Here is a 21,279-nt window from a genome sequence, read left to right on the forward strand (position 1 = left end):
CTCAGAACCCAGAACTAGCTCCAAAAGCTGCTTCCTTTAGCATCAATTTCATATTTTGGCTTTTCTGTATGAAGAAGTGAAGGACTCTGCCCCAATGTGCGTTTTCTGCAGCCCCAGGGTGTCCAGTGTTTCTCTAAAACACTGCTGAGTTAAAGCTCAGCCCTTCCCCAGGGAACTTGTGGATGGAGGCCAGCAGCACATCCTCCTGGAAGCAGCTAATGACTGAGCTGCTAAATACTTCACATTCCTCATGGACACCAATCCAGACTCGAAGATGCACTGGAAACCTGACACGGAGGTTACTCAGCATAAGACATTTGCCTCAGGGAGCTCCTCTGAATAGCAACAAGTCAAGTCAAACCTCAGTCCAGATCTCACCTCCAGATCCAAGCCATATCCTGACCAGACTCAACAGCCTAAATGTGGAGAGTCACCACCTGAGGCCTCTGCCTGCTCTGTAGACCAACCCTTTGGTTCTGTATTCCTGGTGCTGAGCTACTGCCCCCCTAGGTAAAAAGGCCTTTTTCCAAATTGCCTTCCACAGCTCTGGCTTCTGTTGGGGTGCCATCCTCCTCTCCCAAAGTCTCTGCCTGCCTTGGTTTAAGTAACTCATTGCAAGATACTCTAACCAGGGTTGTCTTAAAACAAAGGTGTTGGTTTCTTTCTACCCTCCAGTTTGGCTGAAGTCACCATGGTGAGTGAGCAGGTTGGCAGTGAAAAACAGTCTGGCTTGGACTTGCCACTGCCAGACAAGTTCTAGGCATTGTACTATGGTAACTGAACATCCCATGACCCTCAGAAGTACTTCCCATATAGGAGGTCAAGATATTAAGAGCAGATTTTGTACAGTTCAACACTAACACGTGCTACTGAAAACAAAAGATGTTGCTGAAAGGTAAAGTCAGAAGTAATTTGTCCAGGAACACAAGGTTTGGTGTTGGGATCAAGGTGCCAGAGCTCATAGCTGCTACCCCAGACCTGCTGCTCCAGTACTTGGGGATCAGAGGCTGAGAGTAGCTGTATTTTTGGAAATAAGTCCTGTTCTTAGCTGGATTCAAGCATAGAGAAATCAGGACAACAGCTTCATAAATTCATTTCCTTCTACCTTCCTCATTCATCATTGACTTGTTCCCACACTTTTTGGCAGCCTCTAGCACCATTTTTCTTTTCCCCACAGACTTCTGTGCTGCTTCTGTGCAGAGGTAAGCTCATGTAAGAGAGGCTTAGACAGAAAAGAAAAACAAACAGCCAAGGTCCATATTTTAAGTATTATTGAATACATTCTGGTATCACTTATTTCTTAGAACAACAAATCATTTGTATATGTCAAAAACCTAAAGAAAACCCTGAAGTGTTGAATTTATCCTAACATAATAGTTATAAAAAGAAGGTACCATTTGCTATCTGCTTCTTACAAAATTACACCCAGGTGGTCTTTCCACTTGTCCCAGAGTTTGTCCTGAGGTGCTGCTGTGCTTTGCTCATTACTGCTAATACTGTTGTTCTGCAAGGCTATGAGAAGATGAGGCAATGTAGAGCTTTTCAAATCCAGGTTTCATGAAGAAGAGAGACACGTATCTCTCCAGTCTGTTGGGGGAAAGAATGAAAAATAAATTGCTCGAGTGATCTGCAGTTGCTGGCTATTAATTCCTTTGAGGATTTTGATTGCTTCCAAGGCAAATACAAGATTAGCTGATGGAGTAATGGAGTAGTATGGAATAGAGACCACATGGGGGTTCTTGTAACACAGATGTTATTTATTTAGCCTATGCAGAGCAAACCTACTTACAAATGTAATTTTGTATGTTCAACATGATGTCTGTGTGCCCAGTAGCCCCTCAGTATAACTTGAGAAGTCAGGGATTCTGCCTTTGTGAGCCCCCAGCTGCCAGGCAGGGACAGCTGCCCTTACACCCACCCCAGCTCAAGCAAGTGTTCCATCAGGGAGTCACGGTGCAACCACTTGGCAACGTGAAGTGAGCAGGTAAAAAAGCAAGCTGGCTGCGGGAAGGCAAGTGGAAAACAGGTCTCAGTCACCTGAAAACTTCCTGCTGATTCACCCAGCTGCAGCGGCTGCCCATCCAGCTGCATCCGTCAGTGGTGGTGCCTGGAAGAAATGCTGCCGCTGTAAGAATGCTGCTATTTTGTAAAAGCATTTGCAGGACCTTCCAGTGCCAGATATCCAGACGTGCTAATGCAAAATGCATTAGCCCAAGCAGCAGGAGCTCCAGGGCTGCTGGCGCCATTGAGTTCCACTCATTTCATCTTTATTATAAATACTGCATTGTCGTCTCATTCTTTTCTCTCATCCTCTCTTTAGAAAAGAATTATAAGGCTCTAGTTGACTGGTCCCTTTGACTTAGTACAGTTGTTAAACCACAGGCAGTAAATACCTCTTTCAATTGTTTAAGGCGGATGTATTTATTTCATTGGAACAACTGAATGAAATCTGTAAGAGCTAAAGAATCCCCCCTTTCACGGCAGCTCTGCTTTTCTACCTCTGAGCTGAATGCAAAAGGAACTCTTCCTTAAACCTGCCGTGTGAAATCAGCCCACCTTCAGGCTCCCCACTCTCAGCTTAGGTTTGTTTGTTTTTTTTTTTTGTGGTTCAAGAAGTATTGCAGCCTCCAAAGACTCACCGCCTACTTGTAAATAGTGATCTTTCACCAGGCAGATCTCAGCTGACAAATGGTAATTGTTATGCAAACTACCCAGAAGATGAGTTCTTCTCCCAGGACTGAAGGGCAGCCACCTCCCAGATGAATCGAGGCAGCTGTTTAAACAGTGCGGGGTGCGCTGCCCCGGCTGCCAGAGCAGCGGGAGAGCCGAGTGGTGCGAGCGGAGCTGGAGCTGTGCCATGCCACCATGGTTAACACCCCCGCTTTTGTGGAGAAAACCTCCCCAGCACAGCTTGAGAACTTTAACTGACCCCACGCCATCAGGAAGATGATGCTGTTTCAGTAGAAAACAGATATATAAAAATTGTTTCTTTGGGCTCATGCGGTGGGATGCTCCCCGCTTCAACTGGGAAAAACAAATTCTGATTGTTGGGGCAGGACAGAGATGGGAGAGCAGCGCTTTTTGCAGACCAGAGGATTTGAAAGGGATGCTGAGAATGCCATGCAAACCTCGTTCTTACCAAGAGGCAGGTCCTTGCCTGAGGCAGGTGGTGCTGTTGGGCCGTGGCTCCCAATGGAATCCCCTGGGAAGCTTGGAACCAGATCCCGTTCTTGTGAAAGGCTCCATTAGGTGCTGCTCATAACTCCACCGTAGGCTAAAAGGAATTTTGAACGTGCTATCAGCTCATTTTTTCTTACAGTCCCATTTAGTCGCTGCTCCTTCCCTCCTGCACTGCTCCAGCTTAGGATCTTTGGGATCACTATGAAGATTAAGAGTCATCCCAGAAAAACGGAGGAACTCACCACAGCTGCTTGTACAAACTGCCCTGACAGGGCTGGTGGGCACTCTGGGAGCAGCAAGTCCTGCCCTTAGCCCGTGCAGCCTGCAGAGAGCACAGCCTCGGCGAGGAGGAGGAGGTGGCTCAGCAGTGCAGAACAGCTCCAGGAGTGAAAGGTGCCACTTGCTGTTCCCACGCTTTGGATCAGGCTGGCTGCAGACAAAATTTACATTCCAAACCCTGTATGAGACATGCATAGAGACCACTAGTGTGTGCTGCCAAATTATCTGCTATCAGCCACATCATTGCACTTCTGGGCTAAAACCCCCACTTTTCTGGCCACCAGATAACATGGAAAAATGTTTTTTCCCTGGCAGAAACTCAGTATAATTTTCAGAGGTTGCTGTATTCCTGATGAATACACGGAGAACTACTGTATGTGGCTGTGATGAATTTCTGGGCACTGAAGCAGGGCTTCATGCCATCCTGTACTCCTTGGGGTGGTTTCAGAGGTTTTGTTGTTTGTTTTCATTTTTAAGATAGCTTTGTACTATTGCAGCAGGGAACTTCAGTTTGGTTTTGTTTAGTTTGGGTTTTTTAATAAATAAAATGCTTCATCCCACCTGTACCTGCATAGTCTTCAGCTGTATAGGACTTCATGAGTTTGACCCAGAGTGTTTTAAATCAAAAATACCTATAAAGGAAGAACAGAGAAAGGACTGAGAAGATTCAGACAACAAGGAAGTCTGCAATGATTCTTACTTTCTTGAAATTTAATAGCAACATTTTCATTGATTTCAGTGGCAGCAGGACAGCAGTCTACTTAAAAGGGGGGAAAATGGCATTTAACCAAAAAAATCTGTTTCAAGCTCACATCTCCTTCCCTGCTTTTGCATCAGTTCCAGTATCAGGCTGAGCAGAACAGCCATGTGCTATTTCCATGCTCCACTTTGCCCTTCAACAGCTCTCTCTGACAACTTATTTTACAAAATATGGGAAAACTGCTTCCCCAAAGGGCTATAAAGCTATGGATTCAGTTGCCAGGGCAGGCCACCCATTCCTCTCAGCAAGGGCTTTTGGCTCAGCCCACAGTGTCCATAGTTGTTTTCAACAGAGACTGGGCTGATAAGGGGATTTCCTTTCAAGTAGAAAAGCATAAACTATATTTATATGCAGATAATTTCCTATTTGTTGGGTTTAGCTTAATAGGCTGAATTTCTGGCCTGTCTCTCCAGTGCTCTCCAACCACATGAAACATATTCACAATTGTCCGGGTGGGAGTTGTTTTGCCAGGAGTTGGAGAGATGCCACAGTGCAGCTGCTGTGGAAGGCAGAGGTGGAAGGACACAGCCAATCCTCCTTACTCTGCTTTTTCTGTAAGGAGCTATCACAGACCACAGCACCTGCTTAGCATTTGCTACCACGTTCATTACAGATACTTGTGCCACAGACCCATCATTTGTCCATTATTAGGACAAAGTACAAGTATTTTGATCAAAAATTTTAAAAGATAAATCCCTGAAATATAACCAATGCCTGCTGAGCCACCCTGAAGACTCAGTGATTTTGCAGGCAAGTAGGACCGTGCTCAGCCAAGGAGGAGAAGAGATTGAATTACATAGTAGTAGAGGAAGGATTTACTGAAAAAGCTGGTAGAAGATTCCCAAACTATTCATGCCCAGAAGGAAGGGAATATTAAACCAGCAGTACTTCATGTTCAAGTGGGAAACCTACTCCATTCTTCTCATCCAGAGGATGAGACCCTAGTTCATGGCAAACTGATAATTATTAGTCTTCTCTGTATCTATTTACACTTGCAAAACACTTCAGGATCCCTCCCTGCAGGCATTGTTCATGTTTCTTGTATTACCAGGGGGTTTTATATTGCATTCAGCTCACTGACTGCCAGGAGAGTATGCTCTTGAGGTTTAAAGATTAAGCTTTTATTTAAATATATATTCCTCCAGTGTTGTACATCTGGTTTTGTTTAAACTCGTTTCAGAAATCCTTTGTCTTTTACTGCTGGTCCCTCTAAACTCAGACTGTGGATGTTCCCAGCAGCTCTAGCTGAGCCAATGTCCTTTCCAAGATCAGATTCTTCCAGTTTCACCCTCCTGAGAACTCGTGGGGTGGATCAATGTACACGAAGGTTTTGCAGAGGAATGTCCTACAATCACCTTTGTTTCATACTCTGAAAGTCCAGAAAATAATAAAAACCTCTCTGAAAGGCAATAAATACCTGAATGTCTTACCATTTCTGGAGCCTTTAGTGCTTCTTGAGTCCTTTGATATTTTGGTCAGTGTTCTTCAAGAAACAGCACATAGCTGTGTCCCACCAATCTCCAGACAATCTTTTAGTTCTAGAAAGAGGGGTTTTTTTTCAGTTTTGGAGTGCCATCTATGCCTTCTGCAGTAGGATCTTGTCTCTTTATGTCTTTCAGTTTTGGAGTTTTCTGTTCTTTTCTTTTGAAGTAGAAATGTTGTATGAAACACCAAGAGCTCTAAGCACAGTGTTGATGGTTCTTGATGACTTGAGTTACAGCTGAGATAATTCCTCTGCTGCCATTAATCAGCCCTGAAAGTTAAAGTTAATATAAGAAATCTTTAAAGTTCAAATAGAATTTGTGCAGACATAGGCAGGTCCCCCAGGGCTTGTGTGTGTATGTACATATAAACATATATGTATGTACTCACAGATGCTACATTTACACACATATGCAAACACCAATGAAAAAAGTATATATGCTGTATTCCAGCAAGAAAAATATGAATCAATATAGAAAGTAGTGTCTGAAAAAATCCAGTTACCATCACAGAAGAGAACATCTCCCTAGTCCTGCCCACTAAAACTGTGTAACCCTGACTCTATATAAGAATTTAAACAGTGTAAAATAGCAATATTGTTTTAGCTTTTGGATTTCTGGGAACTTTTCTCTTCTAGAGTTTCTCAGCTTGAGAAAGTGACAAACTGCACAGTGGATTACTGTACCTTGGGCAGCCATGCAAATTACATCTAGTTTTCTCATGCCCATTTTGAAATACAGTTCCCATCCTACTTAACCATGTCCTACTGTGAGACAATACAGTATTGAGAAACACTTGAAGCTACAATAGCAGCAATGCAGATCTTTTGTTTTATCATTAACTGGAATGAATCCCTGAGGACTCAAGAGAACTCCACAGAAGCCTGATGTATGCAAAAAGAGGCTGGTTATGGTAAACAAGGTTAGAGGTATGTGAACACTCAACAGGCACATTCACACAATGAGTAGACAAACGCCCAGTATGATGGGAATTTTGGTGAGGGAACACTCCTTCTTGCCTATAATAGAGAAAAAGGGATAATCTCCATCACCATTTATGAGATCCCAGGTGGAGGAATGTAAAAATACCAATGCTCCATCCATCTGAGGCTGCACATGGACCCTGACTGAGCTACAGCAGAAACCAAAGTCTTTCACCCTTAGCATGTGATATCACCAACTGAAAGTCAAGTGCATTGGGCCAGGTAGATGTTTCTTGTTGCTGCCTGCTCCTGGTGAAAAGTTCCTTTGCAGAAGGGAATAAGCATGTCCTAACAGCGAGAGCTGGTTGGTGTGGGAGAGAGCTGGGGACAAGCTTGGATCCAGAGCTCTGCACAGGAAAAGCAGCAAAGGGATGTGGCATTCCACAGAGCTCTTAGAAACAAGCTCAGGTTTGGTAATAGGACCAAGGTGGCCACATTCAGACAATCAGACCAAGCATGGGAGCAAAAACAGGTCCAGCCATAGCCTTTGACATGTCCTTTTTGAGGACAGCAGGCTCGAATCTTCTGCATTGACATCTGCAGTAAATATGTTTCTTTCTAAATGTCTGCAGTTCAAAAACAAAACCAGTCTACAAGATGTCAGTGTTCATCTTCTGTGAGAGGTGTATCAGTCAGGTTGTCAATTAAAAGCATTCACTGAAGGTGAGCTGTGAATAAATTAATCTAATAGGAAAGCTCCATAGGTCAACAGCTTCCAGTCAGGGATGAGGGAATGTCACAGCACATTGCCTGTGATTGCACATGATGGTAATATTATCTGTAGTCACCTGGAGGCAACATCCCTGGATATGTTAGTGACACCTTTGCCTGCAGCCTGCATGGTGCTGTGGTTCAGCATGTTTGAGCTGAAGGTTCGTTTCTGTACTGACCACAGATCTTGTGCTACTGAAAAAGCTCACATGATCATCCTGGTGGCTCTCTATGCTTATGAAGCATCTCCTCATCATATACCAGAAAAACAGCTGTCTCACACCCAAGAGGAGATGAAAATGGGTCATTCTGTAGACAGCACTACATGGAACCAAGATTACAAGCAGAGAAGGTGCAGTCTGACACAGGACATGACCAAGATACAAACTGCTGCATATCCTTACAGAGGTCAGCAGGATTCGGCAGTAGCTGGCTAAACCTCCAGGTAATAGTGGGTCCTGCATGCACTGCAGTCTGGTCCAAAAGCACCATGGAGTGTGAGCTGCTCCAAAGACCACACAGCCTGAAGAGGTAGACTCTGAGCCTTCACAGTGAAGTCCTGCCCTCTGAAGCAGAGGTGGCCCAAGATGACTGAAAATCAGTTTATTGGCCAAATATTCAAATAAAAAGTAGTGAAGATTTCCTGTCACTTCTGAGAAGCAGCAAAGGTGGAAAAATCTCAGGTCAGAAGCAGCAGGGTTTAGGCACACTTGCTTGCAGTGACACTAGAAGGTAGAACCAATTATTTCAGCCATGACCAAGATAAGAAGACAATCCACATCAAACACAGTTGAATTTGGGGAAATATTCATCTTTGGCCCACTGTGTTCATGGGACAGAATTTGAAACTACAGGAAACACAAAAAGATACAATCACATTCATGATGTGGGAGAAGCAAATCTTCACCAAACCTACCTCAGAACTTCAGTAGAAGAGATGAAGAAATCCAGATGCTCAGAAATACTCGGCTGGACACATCCCTCAGATGATGTTTTGTTGCTTAATATAATACTTAAAACATTCTATTACTGGCTGAGGTTCCTCAACCAATCAGTTCACATCTGGTTCTTTTTTTGTAAAACTACTTCATATTTATCCTCCCAGAGACTTTCTAAGCAGTAGTAGATATTTTCAGAGAAGCAAAAGGAATTCTGGATTCATTTGGTTGGGTTTATTTTTTTTCAAGATGAAGAGGAATTGGAGAGCAAAACCAGTTAACATTTACTCATCAAGGCTGTTCTTTTATAATACAAATACCAGACATGAATATGGAAAAATAATGATGGTTTCTCTCATGAACTGAAAGGTAATTTTTATCCATAAAACGTCTCAAAACAATTACAATCAAGTAATGAAAAAAATCCCTGAATGGGAGACAACTGGTTTGTCACAATTCAGACAAATATTTGTTATGCAAAAGCAACTCCTATTTTGAAAGACAGTGCAGGATATTTGGGAATGTTCTCAAGAGCTCTGTTCCCATCTCTGCAGAAATATAAAATGACATTTTTTGACCATTTTCATCACAGCAATGGGTCAAGCATTCTGAAGGCACCATGGCTGGGTGCAGGAGCTGCTTCTGCCAGAAATCGCAGACCTTTTACGTCATGCACATTCTGGTGTTTCCCGTTACTGTTTTCTTTCAGTTTAGGGATAATCCAAGATGTATGTGTCTTGCCATTTAAAACTAAGAGAAAAACCACAACAGTATTTTCCATGTAAGCCAAAATCTTTCACATGTGCCAACTGCCAAAGCAGACAAAAGAGCTTTGATCATAGTCAGACACCATAACCAGCTACTTGTTTTAATTACAGAAAGTTTTAGCTATTATTACACGACAGGCTGGCACATTCAGCACATGACATAATTTTATGAAAGCATTTCATTTCTCTCAGCACAGCTCCAGCCCTAGGCTATTCCACTCACAGCAGAAGCATCAGTTTGAACGAAGTCAGGGAGAGATATCACATACCAAGACCTACGAAACCCAACCACACACCAATCCCACTCCCAGCTGGGTTGGGAGAACATCATTCCAAGTGCTCCAGCCAGGGCAGAGCTGTCAACTGCCTACAGATTGTGGGTTTTTTTGTTCTTTCACTTTTTCAGGATGAAACAATTCTAAATCTCTAGGGGTTTTGGGATATAATGCCTATTGCTTTTACTTGATGTTGTCCTTCTATTTATAGTACATTAGCTGTTTTAAGTGGCTGATGAGCTAACCCCCAAAATATTGGGTGTTTTCGTGCCTGAATCACTGTCAGACCACTAAAAAAAACCAAAAACCCAGTCATGGCACAGGTCAACCCAAACATTTTTATAGGTATTCCTGGGCTTGTGCATGTTTTAATCTCTCTTAGCAATACTTGAATTTTTTGGCAAAGCTTTCTGTGAATAAACTCACAAGAACACTGATGAAGAGCAAATCAAAGGGGCTGTGACGGTCCTAAAAAAGGCTCTGTGATTTCTATTTGAACAAATGCTTATGAAGACTCATTCTTCTCAGAGCTCTGAAGCTCTAATCCACCCCTATTCAGCCCATTTGAGAAAAATACCAAATCACATCCCCTATCGCTGCATCTAATTTCAAATGAAATCAAATAAGCGTAGTAAAGAGAATAACACAAATAATTAGTGGCAACGATAACATAGGAACTGGTTTGAAAGAATATCTTTCCTTTGGAAAACACTGGAAAGCAGTGTCAGAGTTTAATTTCAGAGATTTCTGTTTAATGTCAGAGATTAATTTAACAGCCATTAAAACATCTTATTAACTCAAGTGCTAATTGAGTGCTTGGCAGGAATAACAGAGCACTGCCAACCATACTCATAAAAATGGCTAGAATTTGAAGAAATTCTGTGGTTTAACATTTTATTACTTTTATAACTTGCTAATATAGGTTTAGCTGGCTTAAGTGACCTTACCTACCTCCTTTGTACCTGTTTTGAAGATGCCATGCTCTGATGGCACAAAGTCTCTACTGTCCTTAGGAAAAGTTAAGTCCATTTGCATTCTTTTTGGCTGAAATCTTCCAGATTGGGCTGAAACAAATGCTTTGCAGTGATGCCAGAGTTTGTAGGCAGAAAAGTGCAAACTGCTGAGCTTTGGGAATTCTCAGTACCATGGCTGCTGACATGATGGGCACTGAGAGAGGCAAGGTAAGCACTGAGGGAACAACTGCCCCAGCTGCTCCAGTAAAGGACCCATAGCCATGCTGACCACCACCCTCCCAGGACTGGTATTTGAGCTCCAGAATACCAGAATTTTTTTTTCTTGTACATGGATATCTGCAGTCTGTAGGGAGAAGTTAGATCAGCAATGCTCCTTCCTCTGTATTTGACCCCCAACAGCGATGGTTTGTGGTTGACACATGCTGCTTCCTGGGTCCTCTCAGCCCTTGCACCCATAGCCTATGAAGGCGTCCTACTACGGCTCTAGACCGAGAGAGGATGGCCACAGATTGCTGTATTTTGCTTTTGCAGAAGCACAGAGATCACCTCCACCCTTTCCTCCATCAGCACCCACAGGAGAAGAAAGCTACTAGTTTTTCCTGACCAAGCAAAGCCAGGGCACCATATAGCCTGAATTTTGCTTGAGACCTCAAGGGAAGTATATCCCACCACTGGAAATGTTACAGGGACACTCAGCTCCAGACTTCTCCCTTTGATGACTGCAAATGGGGGTGAGTGGTACAGACCTCACTCCTTTAGGGCAAGCCCGAACTTTAAGTCACATCAGCTAAATTGAGCACAGGCAGGAGATAATTGGAGCTCAGCCTACCCTAAACACACGACAGATACTTTGAGACTGAGAGAGAGCAAACAATATAGATGAAAAGTTTAGGGTCATGAAGTTTGTCAAGTTTAAAACCACCTCAAGTTGTTTTCTAGCCCTCAGTAGGACACGCCCCCAGCAACTTGTGTTCAGATACACAGAAAGCAATGGATGAAGCCCGGATTTATGGGCAGGCCACTGGCTGACCCAAGCTCCTGACCTGTGTGTGGCTGCAGCACAGGCTCCCATGTGCTGGCAGACTTTGTTGTGGCTGCTGTACCTGTGGTGAGCGTGGCTTCCTCCAGCTCAGCAGCTGCAGCAATGGTGGTCTCACACACAGCTGACTCAAGCCTGTAGTCAAGAGCCCCTGAAAGGTTATTCAGCTCAAGCTTAAAAGCTGTTCAACTGCCCTTGACAAAGCTCCAGCAAAGCATGAGCCAAGCAAGAGTGACCAGGGCAGGACTGGAAGCTCTACCTGGAACAATGTTCAGGCTTGCACAGGTACCCAGCACAGGTTATAAAATGCTTTAAGTTGTCTAATTCACTAGGAACTTAGTTCAGAAGAGGGAGGGAGGTTTTGCTGCATGTCATGTCTCCTAGCCACCTAGAAATGACCAGCCACCAAACAACTAGTGCTTATTAATAAACTTGCTTAAGGAAATTGGCTGGAGTCTTACTTTTCATTGTGCTGAATGAATGGAGCTAAATATAATCCAGAGCTCGTTTTGCTGGGTAACAATGCAGAGAAACTTCCTGTTCTAGCAGAAATCCCTGAGTCTAAAAGTAGAAGCTTCTCTAGGCTGGGTGAAATTCTTCAAATCTCAAGAAACACTGAGGTCACTCTAAATTCCTCTGTCCTCCCAAATACAGATATTATTTTAATACTCTGTGTGAGGAGTTATGTAGTGCCCCTCTTAGAACCCAAGCACAAGTTGTTTTAATCAATGAGCTTTCAGATAGAAAGGTACTTCTTGGCTTGAGACCCAAATTCAATAATTATTTTTTCAGCTGAACTGGAATAAAGACATTATTTAAACATGTATCTGTCAGCCTGCGGCTGGCTGTTGGATATCTATTTCTCAGCAGCACTGTGGCAGCTCCTTATGTAAAAGGAAAAAAACATAACCATTTCCTCGCATGACTTCATCTTGGGATTATGCCTCCTTACTCCTGCTTCCCTGGAGCATCCTGTCAGGAGATGGTTTCAGGTGCTAACAGAGCCCATGGTGGGTGTGCAAGGGCACACTGGTCTTTGCAAACAGGCCTGCTTGTGTGGCAAATGTGCAAAACAAAGGGCCTCAGCTTTTGATTTTTTTGCTCAGTTCAAAATGAATCACAGATTGGTTGGGCTCCAAGAGAGAGGGGATCACTGGAGAACTGGGAGTTCAGCAGTGGCACCACTTCCAGGGCTGGGATTCTGGAGATTGAGCCATGTAAAAATACTTTAATCCTGCCCGGCTCCTCTCCTTCATGTTGCCATTGGTTATGTTACAGATCCATCAACTTTCTGATGAGTTTTCCAGGATCAGCTTTGATCCCACAGTGCTGCCAGTGTGAGCAGCCTCCTTGCAAAGACTTGTGCTCTAGGTGAACCTGATCTATGAGCTCTTTTCTTAGCTCTGCGGGTGCAAAATCTGATCTCCCTTTGTGGCAGTGCCATGCATAATGGACCTGAACTCAGTATTGCCAATAGATACTGACTGTTCTCCTCCTGTGTGTGTAGCTGCAAGATGGTGTTAGACTGCATTCAAGCCCCATGGGACTGTGGTGATCCCCTTAGAGGAGGAGGTCAAGGTGGTCAGGTGAACCACCAATGTTGTGGATGGGTACCGAACACCTCATGGGTGATAGAAGTTTTAGGAGGCTTTAAAGCCAGAATTAGAATTGGTGAGGCCCCTGGACAGAGCCAGCTTGGTCCATTTACTTCACACACCTGGGCTCAAGGCACTTGGTCAAGGGGTAGAAAAAAATAGGAGGCAGAAACTGGTGGGGTGAAAACAGAGATGTGTGTTGGAGGTGTAGGGTGGGCAGGAGGCCGTGATCTCAAGGCAGGAGTGAAAGGAGGTGTGAAAAAAGAGACACACCGGGTACCTGATAGGAACCTGCTGATGATCTCTGGGATGTCTCCTGTACAGGAAGGTTCCTGGGAGGCCGTGGGCTTGCTGTGTTCCTGTGCCACATCTGTAGGGCTTGCATAGACAGGTAGTTGGGTCTGCAAGATTTAAGTATGACTGCAACAACCTATTTGTTAATCCTCTGCTTCTGAAGGGCTGCAGGTGTGCACAGATAACAGACAGATCACCTTACCCTCCACCAGCGAGATCTGGGGCATCGCTCATCTTTTCAAGGCTGGGTGACAGCCACACTGCTGCAGAGCACATCACTTAGGGGAGAAAACACCCTGGGAAGCCTTCAACCCAAGGCAGCAGCACCAGGTATGAACTACTGCCTTGAGCATAATTTTACCTGAGCTGAACCTGAAAGAGAAAGTCAGCATTATCAGTTTCAGTTGCTCTTGCAGCTCTGGTGAGTTTGATAGCTAGGAGCAGCCTTCAAAATCTGTATATGTGCTCTCTGTTTTACCTGTCCACCAAGTGGCCTTTCAGCCTAGAGCATCACCATGAACCACTTTCCCCTACTGTCCCATGACTGTGGATCCCCACGGGGGACTTCCCCTGCTGTGGGGATACCTCTACCTGCTGGATGATGAACTCATAATCTGGAGCTTGGGCTGTCCCCTTGGACAGAGCCTGAGATGCTCTGGGACAGCCACTGTCCTCAGTGCCTCAGTGTGGGGACAGCTTGAGAAAGGGCTTGAGAGAGACAGGGCACACTGCTGTCCATGAGTAACTGAGATGGTGTTTGTACCTTGGTCAGGCCCTGCAGAACCCCCCAAGCTGTGGGGAGCAGCTGGAGGATGCAGGAGCAGATTTTGTGCTCTCACCCTGTGCTTTGATGCTTGTGCCTAATGAGTTAATCAGCTGCTTGTTGTCGCGCCTGAAATATAAATAACAAACAAGCAGAGGATGAACTGGTAAAATAACAACAAACAACCAGAGGATGAACTGAAAAGAGCAAAACATTTGGCATGTGTTCCTTTGACTGCAACATCAAAGATCATATTAAGATTTTTGTAGAAGTTTATTTTCTGGGTTTCTTAGCTCCAGAATTACCAGGAGTGTCAAAATCCATTTGCAGGAAGACCTTCTGGGGAGGAGGACGCTGCTGAAAGGGCAGAGATGTTTAATATTTCACGAAGGGCATGCACAGACTAACGCACAGTTCTCAAAACATCCTCATTAAAATGCTTTAATTAACATTGGTTCAAACACTAGCAGACTTGGAGATTCACATGTCTGGGATACATTGGGGGTGCTGTGCACTGCTCAGGTCCCAGTGGGAACATCCTTTTCCTCTGCCAGGGGAAGGAATGCATCTTGACCCCCCTCACAATCTCCTTCTCTCACTGTGTTGAGTTTCCTCATCTCGAAGGGCCAATAAATATTTTTTATCTGACCACATGCCGGCCAAGTAACCATTCATGCAAGAGCAAACGAAGTCAACAGTGTAAAGGGAGCAGCAGAGATGATCCTTTGTCTTTCAAAGGCTGTAGTTTCAGTTCCCCAATGTCATTAATCTCATTAACCAACTACCTGGCATCTGGACTAGGCACCCCCCTCCTCCCACACAGGCACAGGGAGTGCTTCCCAGCCTTTGGCCATCTTGTCTGTATTTTGGAGAAAGGACAAGAAGAGGGCTTCAGACCAAGCCAGAAAACAGAAAAGCAGGGGCACAACTCCATCTATATGTAAAAAATGTAAAAAATACGCTTTTTTTCTCACTGAGAAGAGACAAGAGTCTTACACTTTCTGAAAAAAAAGAGATGTAGAAAAAGGTAGGTGGAAAAATATCCCCAGTGCTTATTGTTCCTTGGGCCAGGAAGGGTTTTGGGGCTCTCCAGGGCAGTGCCCTGCTCCAGGGATGTGTGGTTATACAAGAGCTGAACATCCACCGTGACCTGGTGCTGCCTACCCCATCCCCATCACAGGCACTCACTTCCATCCAGGAACTCCAGCCTGCCCTGACATCTGCAGCTGCACAAACCACAGGGAAAGGTCAGGGACTAAAAGGGCCAGCAAGACCAACCAATTTCCTGACGGCAGCAGCCCACGAGGAAGTGCCCTTTGCTGCCAGCCACCTTATCTGCACAGAGATAATAGGAAGGGGCTGCTCTCTGGGCATAATGCTGCCCTTCCCAAGCACTGCTGCCACCTCACAGCAAAGCCATTGAGAAGCTGGGTGGCAGCTCGTTCTGAACTGCCTTTTACAGTGATTATTAACCAGGCTGGAGTCACATGCCCAGCAACTTCCTTTGGTCAGCACTGACATGGCAGCAAGCCATGGTGAGTCAGGTCTGCTGAGTGGGTGCCTGAAGGACTCCATCCTTGCACATGGATTGGCGAGAAGATGCCATCCTTGCACATGGATCCGCTGGAGGATGCCATCCCAGCATGCAGAGCAGCTTGCACTTCAACCTACAATAGATATGAATTTCCACTCCAGAGAAAATACATTTTAATTATGCAAACTCTATGCGCATTTTTAAAACACAGGGAAAAAAAACCAGGACCCTGCTCTTATCTTTTTGTGAAATCATTATTCATTTGAAATACATGGAAAATTAACCACATTATCATGCAAATTTAAGTGAATTGAGCTGGCTGAATTAAAGAGACTTCACCTACCTAACCATAAAAATTGCAACACGGAGCTGTCGCAACGAAGCTCTGAGCACTATTTTTAGTGCAGCGCTGTAAGAGAGGGCCTGTGGGAGGGCATCTTCCAAAGGAATGCAGACGGTATCTTTTAGGAGGAATTAATCCTTAGGAAACCATTACTAGCTCTCACGAATGGCCGAGGGATATTTTTCTGGCTGGGCTGGAGTTTACACATAGAAAGCCACATGTACTGAAAAAATATCATGACTCATTAAATTTAAGGAACAATTAACTGAAGCCAAATTTTCAAGTACTCCTCCCTCTGCTCCTGGTCCCTTGGCTCGCTGTCCTTGGGGCACACCAGCTTTTACTGGTGAAAAAAACTAAGTTTTAAAAAGTTTTTAAAAATTCTTATTTGCTGCCTCTGAATGAAAGCTTTTTCAGAATTACAGTTCTACAAAGTGCTCATGCCATACTTCTATTCACCTGAAAAATACCCAGCTACTGAGATCAACTTCTTTCTATTGCCTGTGGTTTTACAGCATTGCATCTTTGACTGTCAGGTATCAGGCACCAGTGCTTGAAGAGAACATGCACAAACACTTCCCCTCATCAAAAAAGGACAATGAAAATCCAAAGCAGACCCTGAATGATGATTTTTCCAAATATATTTTTGGTTTTGTTTGGTTTTTTTGTCCTTTGTGGGGTGTTTTTATTTTGTTGTTGTTGTTTTGTTTGGGGTTTTTTTTGCCTTTCCACACATTAACTTTGACTTCTGTAAGAGTATAGCTCATGCTTAGGAAGCACCTTGGTTCTTCTTCAATTGCAGCCTTGTGTGGGGTACCCCTTCCTGGTCATCCTTCCAGGACACTGACAGGTATTTCTGGCACAGTGGCACTGCAGAATCCCAGGGACACAACACGGTGGCCGATTGTAGATGTTGTCATTGTCCTTAGACATTCACAAACACCTAAATCTGGTTATCTTTTCCCAAAATACCTTTAAAGACATAAACTGAGAATAGGCCTGTCCAGGGTAAAATGTTAACACATCTGAAACACCAAAATCATTAAATGAGTCACATAAACTCACATTTTACTGGTAAAAAGTACTTAGCAACATCATCTTTGAAAAAAGTCACAAATACCATGTAAATTGACATTTTTAGATGAATTTTTGCAGGTGATTTTAATGCATCACCCTCACTCTCTTCCTCCCTTGCATATCTTATCTCAAAATCATTTGACCCCAGATGCAGTATTCAAGAATCTTTAGATGAAGGGGAATCCAAGAGTTCCCATCTCCCTGAAAGTCACTGGGACTTTGGTTGCCCAAATGACTTCAGCAAACAGGACTTCAAAGCCTTTCAAAATAGTACGGCTGAAAAAAAATTCTAAAAAAGGTTGTAACTAACCTAGAATTTTCAAATACTTAACTACTTTTTCTGTGGAGATGTTTGCACTTACCAGCCTTATCCAGCACCTCAAGCAAGCAGTGGTGGTCGGCTTGGCTGCCCATCCCTAACACCAACTCTTCCTTCTAATTTTGCCTCCCACTTGTTGAAACTTGTTTCTGATTGCACATCCATGGGGGAAAGATTTACATTTTCCTACATGTCTGCAAAACGCCTGCCACAATGTCTGAGCCCTCTAGATGTAATAGTAATAATAATAATAATAATAATAATAATAATAATAATAATAATAATAATGATAAACACGATTCCCAGCGTGCACGGTGTGCAGCGAGGCAGCTGAGAGCCCGACCACCAGCAGCTTTGTAGTCTGACATCCAATAACCAGCAAAGGAGAGGGTGGAGGAAAGCCAGCTATAGCAGAGGAAGAGGGAAAAGCTCCTGGGAGAAAAACCAGAGTGCTCTATAAGGTGGAGTTGCTCTGCTCACCTGTGCTTAATGAAGATGTTTTGACTAAACACTTTCAAGGTATCACTGCAGAGAAATCCCTTTATTTCTGTTGGGTAAGTTTGTCTGGGTGGATTTGAGGTCCTTTTCTGCTGCTTAGGGAACTTCTCAGGCTGGCACAGACCACAAAACATCCCTAAACATCAGCAGAAATTAAGAAGCAGCAAATGAACAGGGATTGCCATGCTATCAGGTAATGCCAGGAGGGCTGCACCAAGAGCAGGCACAGGAAATCTACTGAGTCCCAAACCCCTCTGATTTATTGCCATGGTGCAAACCATCTGCCCAGCACATGGTCAGTCACCCTGACGCCTCTAAGAAATCCCACCTGGAAACCCAGCAGGCTGAAACATAGGGCAAAAGGGACCACTTGGGTCATAAATACAGCTCTGTGTTTCTGCAGGGAACTGAGCTACATATTTCACTCAGAATGAGTGAGTGGGTGAGCTGGTGAGGGATATGGGTGGGGGTTTTTTGTTTTATAGGAAAAAATGCACAATTTTGGAATTTGTTTTCTACTTCGAAGCAGGTAATAAATTTGTCGTGGATTGCAATTCCAAAATTGCTTCACATGAGGTAGATCAAAGTGTTTGGCGTCTATGAAATCTGATGTAGGCCTTTAAAAATTGTAAATTATCTTTTTTATAAAACTGAAAGACATTGAACAAAAACATTCCAGAATATAGAAAAATCTGGAGCAACCTGAGTTTATTTAAATATTTCAAATCATTTATTCAAGAGAATTCTTTTTCCAACACATCAGCATTTCCAAGCAGAAAAAACCACTGGTCCCAATGTTTCCCATCCCTGGTGTTGTTCCTGCACCGCTGCTCAAAAACCCCTAAAACTTCTGAAGCTGGAGAAGATGGCTTGTGCTGACAGCAGCTTTGGGGAACGGTCCCCATGTGCTGATGTGAGCCCTGGCTGGGACACGCTGGGATTGCCTGGGATACCCAGAGCAGACACCCAGGCATTCCCCCAGAGCCTTGTCAGCCAGGCACACGTGGCCAGCTGGTTTCTGTCACCACAGGCAGAGCCGGAGGGCACCGCACACGCGGCTGCCTCTGCACACAACAGCACCCTGCCAGGCATTTTCTTGTCTCAACAAATTACCCTGAAGTGCCCTAAAATATTCAGTTTGCTGGAAGGAATTGGAGAAACATGAAGACATAGGATGTGTTTTGCTGAGCTGACCAGAAAACCCTTCCTGCAAACAGTCAGGGCATGATGTAGCACGGCAGCAGAAGGTGAGAAGGAGATGAAGGCGCAGCAGAGCAAATGTTTTGCAGTGACATTTGTCCTGGAGTGTAAATTATGAGCTGGAAGGGCTCAGTGACAGTCCAGCACACACCGGCAGCAGGATCTGCGTGTGTGTCAGGAGCCAGAGGCAGCAGCCCAGCCTGCAGGACCAGCTGCTGAGGCAATGCTAAAGGTAATCTAAAAATAAAGCACTTATCAGGGTGAGAAGGGCTGAGTATTTCATCACTCTGCCTCGATAGATGACTAGCAAAGCACAAGCAAGGAGGATTTCTGTTTTGTTAGGAGCTGTTTTCTGATTCACACTTTGCTGGGCTTGGGCAAATACCTTCCTTTGACTCAAGCCTTGTGAGAACGTTGTGCGAGCACTGGGCTGCACCATCCCCCACCCGCTGGCATCTCTGCTCCTTTTGGTGCAAAACATAGCATTTTGAAGAAAAAAAAACGCATAAAACACATGGCTGGCCCAAAACCTGTAAAAAGCAACAGGTTTGGTGCTCAGCTCCTCTTCTGCCCACCTGCCCTACATGGAAAGGCAAGCAAATCTTTCCCTGCATAGGAAAAAAGTTTCATCCCATCTGAGTGACTTGACAAATTATGCTAGGAGGTTTGTTATTTAAGGGACATTTAACTGAACATACGGGTAGGTTTAATTCCTAGGGCCTTGCATCCACGGGAGACAGGCAGGGAAGGGGCAGGGAGAGGAGCCTGGCAGGGCAGCGCTGGTGGCACTGCTGGACCCACGGCGCCGGGCCCCTCTCGGCAGGCTCTAGGCAGGCTCTGAGCTGCACGGGGCAGCTTCGCACCCTTGTCCACACGCCGGGACAACCTCTGTACACCTGTGGCATCCAGCATCAGCCGCTCCCGCAGCACGGATCCTCAGGCTGCTTTCCCACAGCCGAGCCAGTAAAGCTCTCCTTGGGGCGCGGAGGGATGGCACAGACACGGTGACAAGCTCGGCGCTGCCATGCGAGGCGCGCTGCCGCCGCACCGGGAGCGCTCGCCGTGGGAAAGCCTTTGATCAAACCACATCTCCCAGGGCCGCCTGCCGGACTCCGCTTCCACTGGGGTACCTGCTCTGGTAAACATCGGCGCAGAAGCCACATCCTGTCAGCCCCTTGTGCAATCTGCAGGGCCATCTCCTCCTCGGCCGCAGAGCAGAGGGGTTGCGACACGCAGGGAGCGACACGTCCGTGTGGAGCAATGCGGGGCTGGTTCCCGTCGGGGCGCGGCCCCGGCTCCATCCATGCGCACGCACCCGGGGTTTTATTTTTCAAGTGACCAATGCAGACTACGTGCATCGGCAGATGGTTTCTGCAAGTAATTCTTCTCTCCACAGGAACATATATCTGACTTTGTAATTCATGCATGCCTGGGAAGTTCAATCCAGTCCCACTGGAGTAGCAAGCTTAGGGGGAGTTTATTTATTTAAAAGAGTGCATGCAGTAGCATGGAAAAAAAAAAAATCTATCAGAAACCATAAGTCTTAATCCTAAACCAGCTTTGCTTTTCTTAAAATATGGTCTAGGGAAAGTGCTTCTAAAATGTGGCTTCCATGTAGCCTTAGCTTCAGTATTGCAATCCCCACAGAACAGTGTTATAGTATAATTAAAACATTTACAAAATGAAGATAATCTATGGCTGATCCAAGTTTCTATGGAAATTTGGAGGCTCTGCCGTATGCAGCTGTTCCCAACTAATGCAAAGGTTGGCTGTAACTTTACTTCTGAGCCCATTTGTAACTTGGGGGATAATTTATCTGTTCTGTTTACACAGTTCTCAGCTTGCACAGCCCTAAAGTGCAACATTTCTGTGATTCCCAAGGAAAAAAGGTGATTTATCCTCCCAGCTCAGTCTGAGCAATTAGTGTTCTTAGGTTTAATGAGGCACCTCTGCTGAAAGGTGTGGGTGCTTGCTCTGGTGCTGCAGACATTGCACTGAATGAGATCTACCAGAACAGCAGACACACAAGGGGTGGACTGCAAACCCTTCCTCACACTGGCCTGTGGTACCCTCACATCTGCCAGAGGCTCTGCCAGATGATGGGCTGTGGCTATGGACCTATCCTTGTTGGTTCCTGCTAATGGGTTTTGGTAAGCCCATGAAGGATAAACACAGACCAGAAGAAGCTGGAATAAAGGCAGTTTTCCCCCAGTATGAGGCTGGGATCTTAAAAGTACTTAAAAATACTTCTCTCTAGAGTCATAGGCAC

At 44.9% G+C, this 21,279-nt stretch overlaps 1 long non-coding RNA gene across 4 annotated transcripts in view; it reads right to left on the minus strand.

Annotated features, from left to right (window-relative positions):
- Nucleotides 1-1,289: 1,289 nt before the first annotated feature.
- LOC148223865 (uncharacterized) overlaps nt 1,290-21,279 on the minus strand; it is a 32,459-nt gene continuing 12,469 nt past the window's right edge. For all 4 annotated transcript variants that reach the window (XR_015803001.1, XR_015803003.1, XR_015803002.1 and 1 more), the window contains 5 exons: nt 7,799-13,648; nt 5,650-5,972; nt 4,027-4,091; nt 3,140-3,274; nt 1,290-2,107 (listed from right to left, as the gene is read on the minus strand). This is a non-coding gene — a long non-coding RNA (uncharacterized LOC148223865). The remainder of the gene's footprint in view (nt 2,108-3,139; nt 3,275-4,026; nt 4,092-5,649; nt 5,973-7,798; nt 13,649-21,279) is intronic.

This window comes from Sturnus vulgaris, chromosome 4 (genome assembly GCF_052056855.1).
Source record: "Sturnus vulgaris isolate bStuVul1 chromosome 4, bStuVul1.hap1, whole genome shotgun sequence".
NCBI lineage: Eukaryota > Metazoa > Chordata > Aves > Passeriformes > Sturnidae > Sturnus > Sturnus vulgaris.